Genomic DNA, 9,976 nt, shown 5'->3' with positions numbered 1-9,976 from the left:
AGCCGAGAATAGTTATTTCTCGTATCGTATTATAAACGGCTTTCCGCGGATATAGAATGTACAATTATAAGATTAAAACTAGTTTTTTAAGCCCCGTGGTGCCGAAGGCACCGGCTAAAAAAACTAGTTTTAATCTTATGATTGTACATTTCTATATTCGTAGAAAACTGGATATAATACGATGCTAGACATAGTTTTTTCGTATTCATGAGAACCGGTTCCTATCCACCGGATTCAAATGAATACGAGAAAAACAATTCTAGCCAAATTTTAATCTCCATTTTTAGTTTTCCTCTGACATATTTTTTTATTATAGTTTATAGTAGCATCGCTACTAAAAAGCTAACCCTTGTAATAGTAAACAAAGGAAAACAAGGATGACAACATCCATAAAAGCGAAGCACTGAAACGGTAGGACAAATGGAAATTAACACCTGTATAGTGTATAGTGTCAGAACTGGATATTCAGAATAGAAATGTAAAATTGTAAGTAAATTTGTTGAATAACTGCTTGATACAGGATAATGTTTGTGGACATACTTACATTTTTACGACTTGATTATAGAGTTGCTTAGCTTATAATATTGTACTTTGTTATACCAGGAATCACTATACAAAAAAATCAGATCAATCGGATAATTAAAACAGATAAAAAATTGTTATTAAATAAGTAAAAAAATCAACATGTTTAAAATAGACCTACAGACATTCTGATAATCATTATAGAGTTGCTACGCTTTCAAAATCGTACCTAACTACTACAGGAATCACAATGCAAAGTTTGAAATCGATAGGAATTCTAACATGTCTAAATTAACAAAAAAGTTATCCGTTCGGGACGGACGTGCGGACCGACCCTAATTATAGAAAAGCTTCGCTATTAAAAAAGTCTATCCTTTGAGAATGTTTATATTTAAAATTTAACTAGAACTAGTTAATACATTCACATTTTTAAAAATACAAACAGAACAAGAAATCTTTGTTTATTTGATATTCAGGTTTTCTTGCATTCTCGACGAATTTCTTTAACACCTGAAAAATAAAATAAAAATTAATAAAGAACATTTTTGTATCTGTAGTTTATATTTTACTCGAGAACCCTTATAGCTTGAGTGAGCTAATTTCGGATTAAAGCTTCTGTAGGGACAAAGTTACTTTTAAGAATATCGGTGAACGCCACTCCCGCCAAAAATCGCCGTTTTCGGCGGTTTTCAGCGGGAGCAGCGGATACCGATATTCTTGAAAGTAACTTTGGCCCTAGAGAAGTTTAAATCCAAAATTACCTCACTCTAGCTCTAAGAGTTCTCGAGTAACCACCCCCCCCCCCCCCACCTCCTACCCAAACCATTTTAGTGGACATTCTCCTTTAATTATCTATAAGTAAGAATTAAAAATAAATTTTACTCTCAAAACTTTGTTCGCGGTTTATAAGCGATATGAGGGCAATTGCCTTTATTTTTGTCTCATTTTTAGAAATCTATAAAAGTAACAGAATGTCTGTATGTGTACATATGTGTGCGTATGTCTTCGCAGAAAAATATTGCTATCCGCTGAACCTATATGGTACCCCTGTACATTACAATGTAGCTTTTCATAGGTACTGTACTGTACCTTCCACCCTCCCACATCCTCATTTTTTTATTTTTAAATTTGTACAACTTAATTGAAATTTGGACCCCCAAACCCCCCCCCCAAAAAAAAAAAAATGGTTAACTGCCGATAGTTTTGATTCAAAGAAAATATTTTTGTCATGTTTATGTAAATTCCATTAAAAAAGTAACAGGCTGTATGTCTGTGTCTATGTACTGAAGAATCTTGCTTAGATAACTTTTTTACTACAACCATCCTTAGAGAAATCGCCCTTAGAAATAATTATCCACCCCTCTAGTGAAGCTACTTATATGTCTACTACTTACTTCGTAAGGGCGGGATTATCCTTCGATGTATAAGTGATCATTTAGAGAATCCAGAGTATCATCTCCGTTAATGGGATGCAATACTAACACCCAAGGATATTAGGTTTAGTAACATACATCAGACAAAACCCTTTAATTGCACAACCTAACTGTGCATGGTAATAGGCTTTGCTGTTTTTGGGCCAAGGCAATCCCCCTACTCTAACTACTTCTGCATGTTTCCTACTGCATCTGACATAGTAGCAGTAGGAAACATTTTTAGCATCTTGTCATGTCGCGGTGTCGGGAAGAGATTCGAACCTATCACCTTCCGTACGACGGGCGGATGCGCTGCTTGTTGAGCCATGGTCGTGTAAAAGTCTAATAAAAGTTTAGAACTCAATATCTATAATACAAAGTAGAATGATGTCTGTCCGTCCGTCTGTCTGTCTGTCCCTTAAGATCTCGATAACTACTTAATCGATCGGATTCTACTCTTCAGGGAATATACCTACTGGTCCTGGGGTGGTTTTAGGCTATTTTCTTAGGGGGTTGAACACCCCTAACCCCCCAAAACAAAAAATCCCCCCACCAATTTTTTCTTTTAATTATTTAAAATAGTGGTGGAGTGGGGGCTCTCCAGGTAATAAAAGATGTAATTATACCTCTTGGGGCAAAGCCCCTAGAGGCTAGGGGCAAAGCCGCTAGTAAAAAATAAAATGCAAAAACAATTATTTGATTAGGATAAGGGGAAGTCCCAAGAAATCAGCATTTCAACAAAAAAAAATTATTGATTTGAATATTTTTTTCATCTAGAGGCCTCTAAGTGCATTTGAGGAAGGAAAGGAGAAGTCCAAAATTTTAAAAAGAATATTTATTTACTGCATCGTATTATATATAGTTTTCCGTCGATATTAAAATAAAAACTTAGTTAGTTTTGTTGAGTTAATAATACTAAAATTAATCTTATGATTTTTATTGTAATATTTGTTGAAAATTGTCTATAATAATACGTTGCTATACATAATTTCTAATCTAGTGGAGATTATTTGGTTTCGAAGCCATACTTTTTTTCATAAAAATATTTAGGTTGGGTGAGGTCGTTTATTATGTTTCTCTTGTAAGGGTGGAAGTGCCCTCTCTCAAAATAGTTATTTACCTTCAATGGAACTTTGATACAAAAGCTCCACTATAAAGAAGAACCATATTGGTTCATTGGTTAGCAAGATTCTTTGCTGAACACACAGACAACAATTTTTTCGATCTTCCTTTTACTAACAACAGAACTGATTAAATAAAATGTGTTACTCGAAGATCATCCCTATTTAATTCTCTCTATTAAAACAAAATTACCTGTAAGAGTTACGAAGCTGCCATGAAGCAAATTTCGGGGAAACAATCATAATTCTTGACTGGCACCTTCTATTCGCAGTTCTAAATATTTAGACAATTTAATTGATGAATTTCTTTACTTACTCCCTAATGAGTCCCTATCCCCCCCCCCCCCTCCCCAGCCCTTAGAGAGTTTTTTTTAAAACAAAAGTATTTCTTAAATTAATCAATCACGTGAGGTAAGGGTGGGGGGGGGGGGGGAGGAGAACGCCCTCACCATTAAAGTTGCTGAAATAGGGGATAGGAAAGGAGGTAATCTCTTCCCCCCTCAAAAAATGGATCAAGGAAAGAAAACGAAGTTACATCGTATTTTCACAATAGCTTTTGAAAGGTTATTTTAGGTTAGGTTAAATATGTGATAATGATTGTCCCACAGGGTTAGAAAATATGCCCCGCTGGGGCTAGAAATAAGAGGACGGCTACTATGAATATACGACGAAACCCGAAACTTCATTTTCTTTCCATGATTAAAAAAAATAAGTATTAAGAACTCGTCAAATGCCCTATCTTTTAGTGTTATTTAAGGGGGGGGGGGGGGTTATGCAGCCATCTCGTAATCTATGTATAAATGGCACATAGAATTCGAATTTCTATCTGAAATTCTGCGTGAGTAATCCTTGGTAGGTAATTTTCCCTAAATTGAACAAAAAGTTGAAAAAGTAACGAAATTCGAATTCTAAGTGCCATTTACACATTGATTACAAGATGGTTGCTTTACCCCCCCCCCCCCCCCTCCCCCGCGGCCGCCATCCCTAGAGCAGTTAACAAAATAATATTATTTCTCATATTTATTCGAATCCGGCGGATAGGAACCGGTTCTCATCCATACGAGAAAACTATGTCTAGCATCAATTATATCCAGCTTTCTACGAATATAAAAATGTACAACCATAAGATTAAAACATTTTTTTTAGTCGGTGCCTTTGGCACCTCGGGGCAAAAAAACTGGTTTTGATCTTATAATTGTACATTCTATATCCGCGGAAAGCGGTTTATAATACGATGAAAGAAAAAACTATTCCTTACTTAAAGCTTAACTAGCGAAGAAGCTGAAATAGTCAACATATCCGAGTAATTTCTGCATTTTGTCTGAAAATTATGTAATATGTATTATGTTGGCGCTGGTAGCATTAGTGTACTAACAATATAAAAACCACGTCCAACTGAAATTCATCTGGATAAAAACCAGTTGGATATGCATACAATTTTACCCCACATGATATTAAGTAAATTTGAATGCCTAAATTTGTGCCAATTAAAACCTCGGGAATGGCATAGACGTAAAAATCACGGCGCAATTAATATGATAACTATGTACGTTGAACGTTCTACTATATTACTAGTTTTGCCTACATTGAAAATCTTTCATAAACAAACGTGATGTTTATTTAAATTTATGTAATTTTCCAATCAGCTGTTTATATTTTCTGCTTCAAAATAATGGAGGGGAAGTAATGAAAAAAGGGAAGAGTGGAAATACTAGACTAACCTATTCCGAACCTAGAAAAGAGTTAATACATGTGTCACAGTAAATTTGTGGTGTCAATTTTGTTATGTAATTTTAATGGCTGATTTGAATTTCCAAAAAGAACATGACTTATTTCATCAATTTCTCTGTGCCTGGTTCATATTTTAATGAATAATTTACATCTACAGATAGCTTAACGGTTAGGAAAAGTCAAGAACTATGCGAAAAAGTTTAATTTTAGCTATAATGAGAGAAAAAAGCAATTTAATGCACATTTTATATAATACGGAAAATTTCTTCCTTTCCCCGTACCTTATAAAAATCGGCGGAAAAAGCCGTTTTTTAAGCAAACAAAAGCGCGTTTTGCTCTATCTGTGAGATATTATGAATGAGATAATGTTAAGATTTGATATTAAGATGAGAAAAATTCTCGTTCACAGTCCCTTTAATTGAGGGAGTTAGGAAAACCTATAAATATTGCTACGCTCTGCAAGAATTCACCGTATATTAAAAACCTTAAACTGATAAAATGTAAATAATGAATTAGAGAGGGAGGGGGGGGGGGGCGGGGGTGAGGGGTGAGGGACTGAGACAAATATCATAAAAATTCATTATTTCTGATTTTTATCAACAGTTAATAATACAACGCTTATAAATAAGTATGAAACTCATTATGTAATTGTAACTTACTTTTCCTAAATATTTTACTTAAAATTAAAATCCTTCGCTACTTTATATTGTGAATTATAGCAGTTGCGCCCTAAGCATCATGAGGCTCCGTTTTAAATTGATAGAAAGGGGACAGAAAATATCCTAAAACCATCATGGGACCTTGTGATATGATGCTTCTCTAAAATGAAGAACTCAATCGAACTAGTGGTTAGTATTTCTATATTGTCAACCTTGCTTGCTTGAGTTTACAAAGCATAAAAAGGAGGGAAGATAATTTGAATTTAAAACACCCGCCAAAAGTATCACGAGATTTAAATTTAAAAATGGGTAACCAATTAGCTTTTCTTTCAAGAGGTTACGTTATCTTTACTCGGATACCCACCAATTAAAACCCCATGTTTTATAAGACGAAATAAAAATGCCATTCAAATTTTGGCGCGAAAGTGTTAAACTTTCCCGTAAAGTTTATACAGCCTCAACAGAGGAGGGGATGGCGTTAATTGGATTTAAAAACTCGCGCTACAAAATTTTGGCGCGAATTTAATGTTTAATCATATGAAGGCTTATTGATTTAAATTTTAAAGTCTAAAAAAGGGAGGAAATAGAATTATTTGAAATAAAAATCTCCCGCCTTAATCTAATTACTTACATGGTTTCATGGTCTGTACGTCACAGTTACGCCACTCTTTTTGTTGATTTAGGCTAGAATTGTTGGCGTTATTAATCCCCCCTCCCTGGACGCCGCACTTTTTTTTATAATTTGGTTAGTTTAGGTTATAGGGGCTAGTATTAAGTTTTGGCATTCTATAGGCGTTCAAGTTCGTTGGTTTTACTGTTCAATTGCAGAGCCTCACTTAGAAAAAAATTTATTTATTAATACGATGAAAATTAGGAATTTTTCTCCACCACTTTTCAATGTATTATAAAAATAAAAAGGCGTGCCCAAATTTTGGCGCCAAATTGGATATAAAGATAGAAACAGTTGAATTTATAGGTAAAGATCCAACTCTCCTATATCCTTCCCCCACCTTTATTAATAAAATAATTGAAGCAACTGTCCCTTATTAATCATTGCTGTTTACCCCCTAAGAAAATGTGATAAGGGGTATGGGGTAAAAACTCCTGTAAGCCAGTAATCTTCTCTCATTGCTGGTAACCTGGAAAACTTGCAGATTGCCAGCTAACAGGAACCTAGGATTTAGGGGAATATGCGTGCTGCTGGATCCAGGAATCTTGTAATATTGCCAGGAACCAGGAAGCATTCGTTACCAGCAATATTTTACCATGAACTGCAGTAGATCCTAATATAGTAATAAACCTACCTAGGACCAATGAGATTATACAATTAAAGATTCATACAGGAAAACAATATCTGTTTCCCCCACTTTGTTTCTAACAGACGGAGGGACGGACAGACGAACAGACTGGCGGACATTACAAATTATAGAGTAGCTTTGCTACTAAGAAAATCATGTTTTCCCCACTTTGTCTCTAACAGACGGACGGACGGACTGGCGGACATTACGAATTATAGAGTAGCTTTGCTACTAAGAAAATCATGTTTCCCCCACTTTGTCTCTAACAGACGGACGGACAGACAGACGGACGGACTGACAGACATTATGAATTATAGAGTAGCTTTGCTACTAAGAAAATCATGTTTCCCCCACTTTGTCTCTAACAGACGGACGGATGGACGGACGGACAGACAGACGGACGGACTGACGGACATTACGAATTATAGAGTAGCTTTGCTACTATGACTTCACGTTTCACCCACTTTTTCTCTAACAGACGGACGGACTGACGGACATTACGAATTATAGAGTAGCTTTGCTACTAAGAAAATCATGTTTCACCCACTTTGTCTCTAACAGACGGACGGACGGACAGACGGACGGACTGGCGGACATTACGAATTATAGAGTAGCTTTGCTACTAAGAAATCATGTTTCACCCACTTTTTCTCCAACAGACGGACGGACGGACGGACGGACGGACTGACAGACATTACGAATTATAGAGTAGCTTTGCTACTAAGAAAAAAAAGTTTTCTCTCACTTTGTCTCTAACAGGCGGACGGACTGGCAGACATTACAAATTATAGAGTAGCTTTGCTACTAAGAAAATCACGTTTCCCCCACTTTTCTCTAACAGACGGACGGACGGACGGACGGACAGACGGAAGGACTGGCGTACATTACGAATTATAGAGTAGCTTTGCTACTAAGAAAATCACGTTTCCCCCACTCTGTCTCTAACAGACGGACGGACGGACAGACAGACGGACGGACTGACGGACATTACGAATTATAGAGTAGCTTTGGTACTAAAAACTGTTACTTTTGATTATATTAATTGGTTGAAAAGTTTGGACACCCAATCCAGATATTTGGACCCACGTTTATACTAATTTTTAATGTAAAGAGTTTTGCCATATGTTTTAAATGGATATAAAGACTTTATATAAAGTTTTGGATCTACTGCAGTTCACGGTAAAATATTGCTGGTAAGCAATATTTCTAAAAATCTATGAATTTCAAAGGTTGCTAGCTGCCAAACGGCTGAACGTACGAATCATATCCGCACACCATTTTAAGGGGCATAAGAAGGCCTACAAATAATCTGGAATAGCCAAGATCCAATGATGAACAGGGAAAGCTTCGCTGAAGAAAAAACGCGTAAAATAGGTCTTTTTCGCGCATTTCTCTGCACTGCGAGATAATTATGCATTATTGATCTATGGCTATTCCAGATTATTTGTAGGCCTTCTTATGCTGCTTAAAACAGTGTGCGGGCATGATCTGTACGTTCAGCCGTTTGGCAGCTAGCAGCCTTTACAATTAATAGATTTTTGGAAATATTGCTTACCAGCAATATTTTTCCGTGAACTGCAGTAGATCCAAAGTTTTATTTATAAAGTTTTATTTTTGTTACAGGAATCTTTACCCAAAGTTTGAAATCTATAACATGATAACATTTATAAATTTACAGAAGTTATAGAGAAACTATGCAAGGGATTGGACCATGGAAAATTTATTTTGGGTATGGTCCCTTTCATGACAACGCCTCTTAAGGGGCGATTCGTCATATTTTCACAGTAGCTTTTGAGAGGTTAAGTAAGATTAGGTGATTGCCCTGCCGGGTTAGGTAATTGGCCCCGCAGGGTTAGAGCCCCCGCAGGGTCTAGAAATAGGATAAAAAGCTACTGTTAAAATACGATGAAACGCCCCTTAAGAGGCATTGCTACAAATGAGACTATACCCAAAAAATTTCTCTGATATTATACTGTCTTTTTCTTGTCTGTCTCATTTTTCTATGAGAGAAAATCACGTTTCCCCCATAGCGTTACGGACGGACTGGTGGACAGACAAAGTGAATTCTAGAGTAGCTTCACTACTAAAAAGTCATTTTGTGCTGTAAAAATAATTAGGTTTTGATTTGAAAATGTTATACATTTGGGCGGGAAAATATAAACTATTAACTATCTTTCTTTTCTCTTAGGAGGGTAGTGTTACCCTCCCCCAAAATAGTTATAAACCTTCCCAGGACCTATGAGAAGCTACCCTGTAAAGGAGAGTAAGCGAGATCTTTCGGTAGAGACAAACTGATAGACATCCTGTTACTTTATTATTTTAAGGATATAGCTAATCAGAGAAGAGAAAACTAGGAAAACTAGAGGTAAATTTGTGTGATTAATAGGGGATGGTTAGTTTGATGGTTGGTTTGTGTGTGTGTGTGTGTGCGTGCGTGCGTGTGTGTGCGTGCCCGTGTGTGTGTTTTGTAAGTGCGCGCCGGTCAATACAATGAGTGTCGGGTCGCGTCAGTTATCCAAAGGCAACCATAGGAGAACCACGCAATTGTTATAATTATGTGCAATGTATCTTTTAGTTATATATAGAGTTAATTGATAAGTAATGAAACAATTCAGTCGAGTAAATTCTAACTGTATTTTTAACGGTGCCTCTAAATAATTTTATATTCTATTAAGTAATACTTTTAGGGATATATAAATTATTTAAAGCCGTAACGTTAAAATAAAACTACGCATTATTGAAGCCAAACTCTATTGAAAAGAAAACTGGCAGTTTAAGGTAAGCACATTTTTATTAAAAATTTATAAAGTTTTATTATTATTGGGGCTTATGAGAATTATGGGGGTAAATGGTAATCGCCCCATTATCCCCCCCCCCCCCCTTGGACGTCTATGCACTCAGGGTACCTTGTTGAGCACTAAAACCCTGAAACCTTTAAAAAATTTAAAGGACAACTCTAACATGCCTAAATTAAGAATAATTATGTTTATTTTAATATTCATAGAAATTTGTCTGTAATACAATGCTATATATTACATAAATCAGTATGGCTTAGAACCGATTCTAATCCTGCGGATATCAATCGGTTTTGAAGCTCTACTGGAAAATGTATTATAAATTTTTACAAGCGAAGCTTTTTTAAAACTGGAGTCGGTCCGTGCATTCATAAGTCCATATTGGGGGGTGGGGGGGGGGGGGTTAAGCAAGGACGTCAAAGCTTCGATTTTATTAAT

General features: G+C 36.0%; 1 long non-coding RNA gene across 1 annotated transcript; it reads right to left on the bottom strand.

The window, feature by feature from the left end:
• Window positions 1–896: 896 nt before the first annotated feature.
• LOC145325467 (uncharacterized) lies at window positions 897–4,640 on the bottom strand. The gene is made up of 3 exons (XR_013881492.1): window positions 4,314–4,640; window positions 3,249–3,329; window positions 897–1,032 (listed from the first exon to the last, which is right to left on the bottom strand). It is a non-coding gene; the product is annotated as an uncharacterized LOC145325467 (long non-coding RNA).
• Window positions 4,641–9,976: the final 5,336 nt, after the last annotated feature.

This window comes from Acartia tonsa, chromosome 8, assembly GCF_053477335.1.
Source record: "Acartia tonsa isolate MP-2025a chromosome 8, ASM5347733v1, whole genome shotgun sequence".
Classification (NCBI taxonomy): Eukaryota; Metazoa; Arthropoda; class Copepoda; order Calanoida; family Acartiidae; genus Acartia; species Acartia tonsa.
This window is presented reverse-complemented; position numbering and strand designations above follow the sequence as displayed.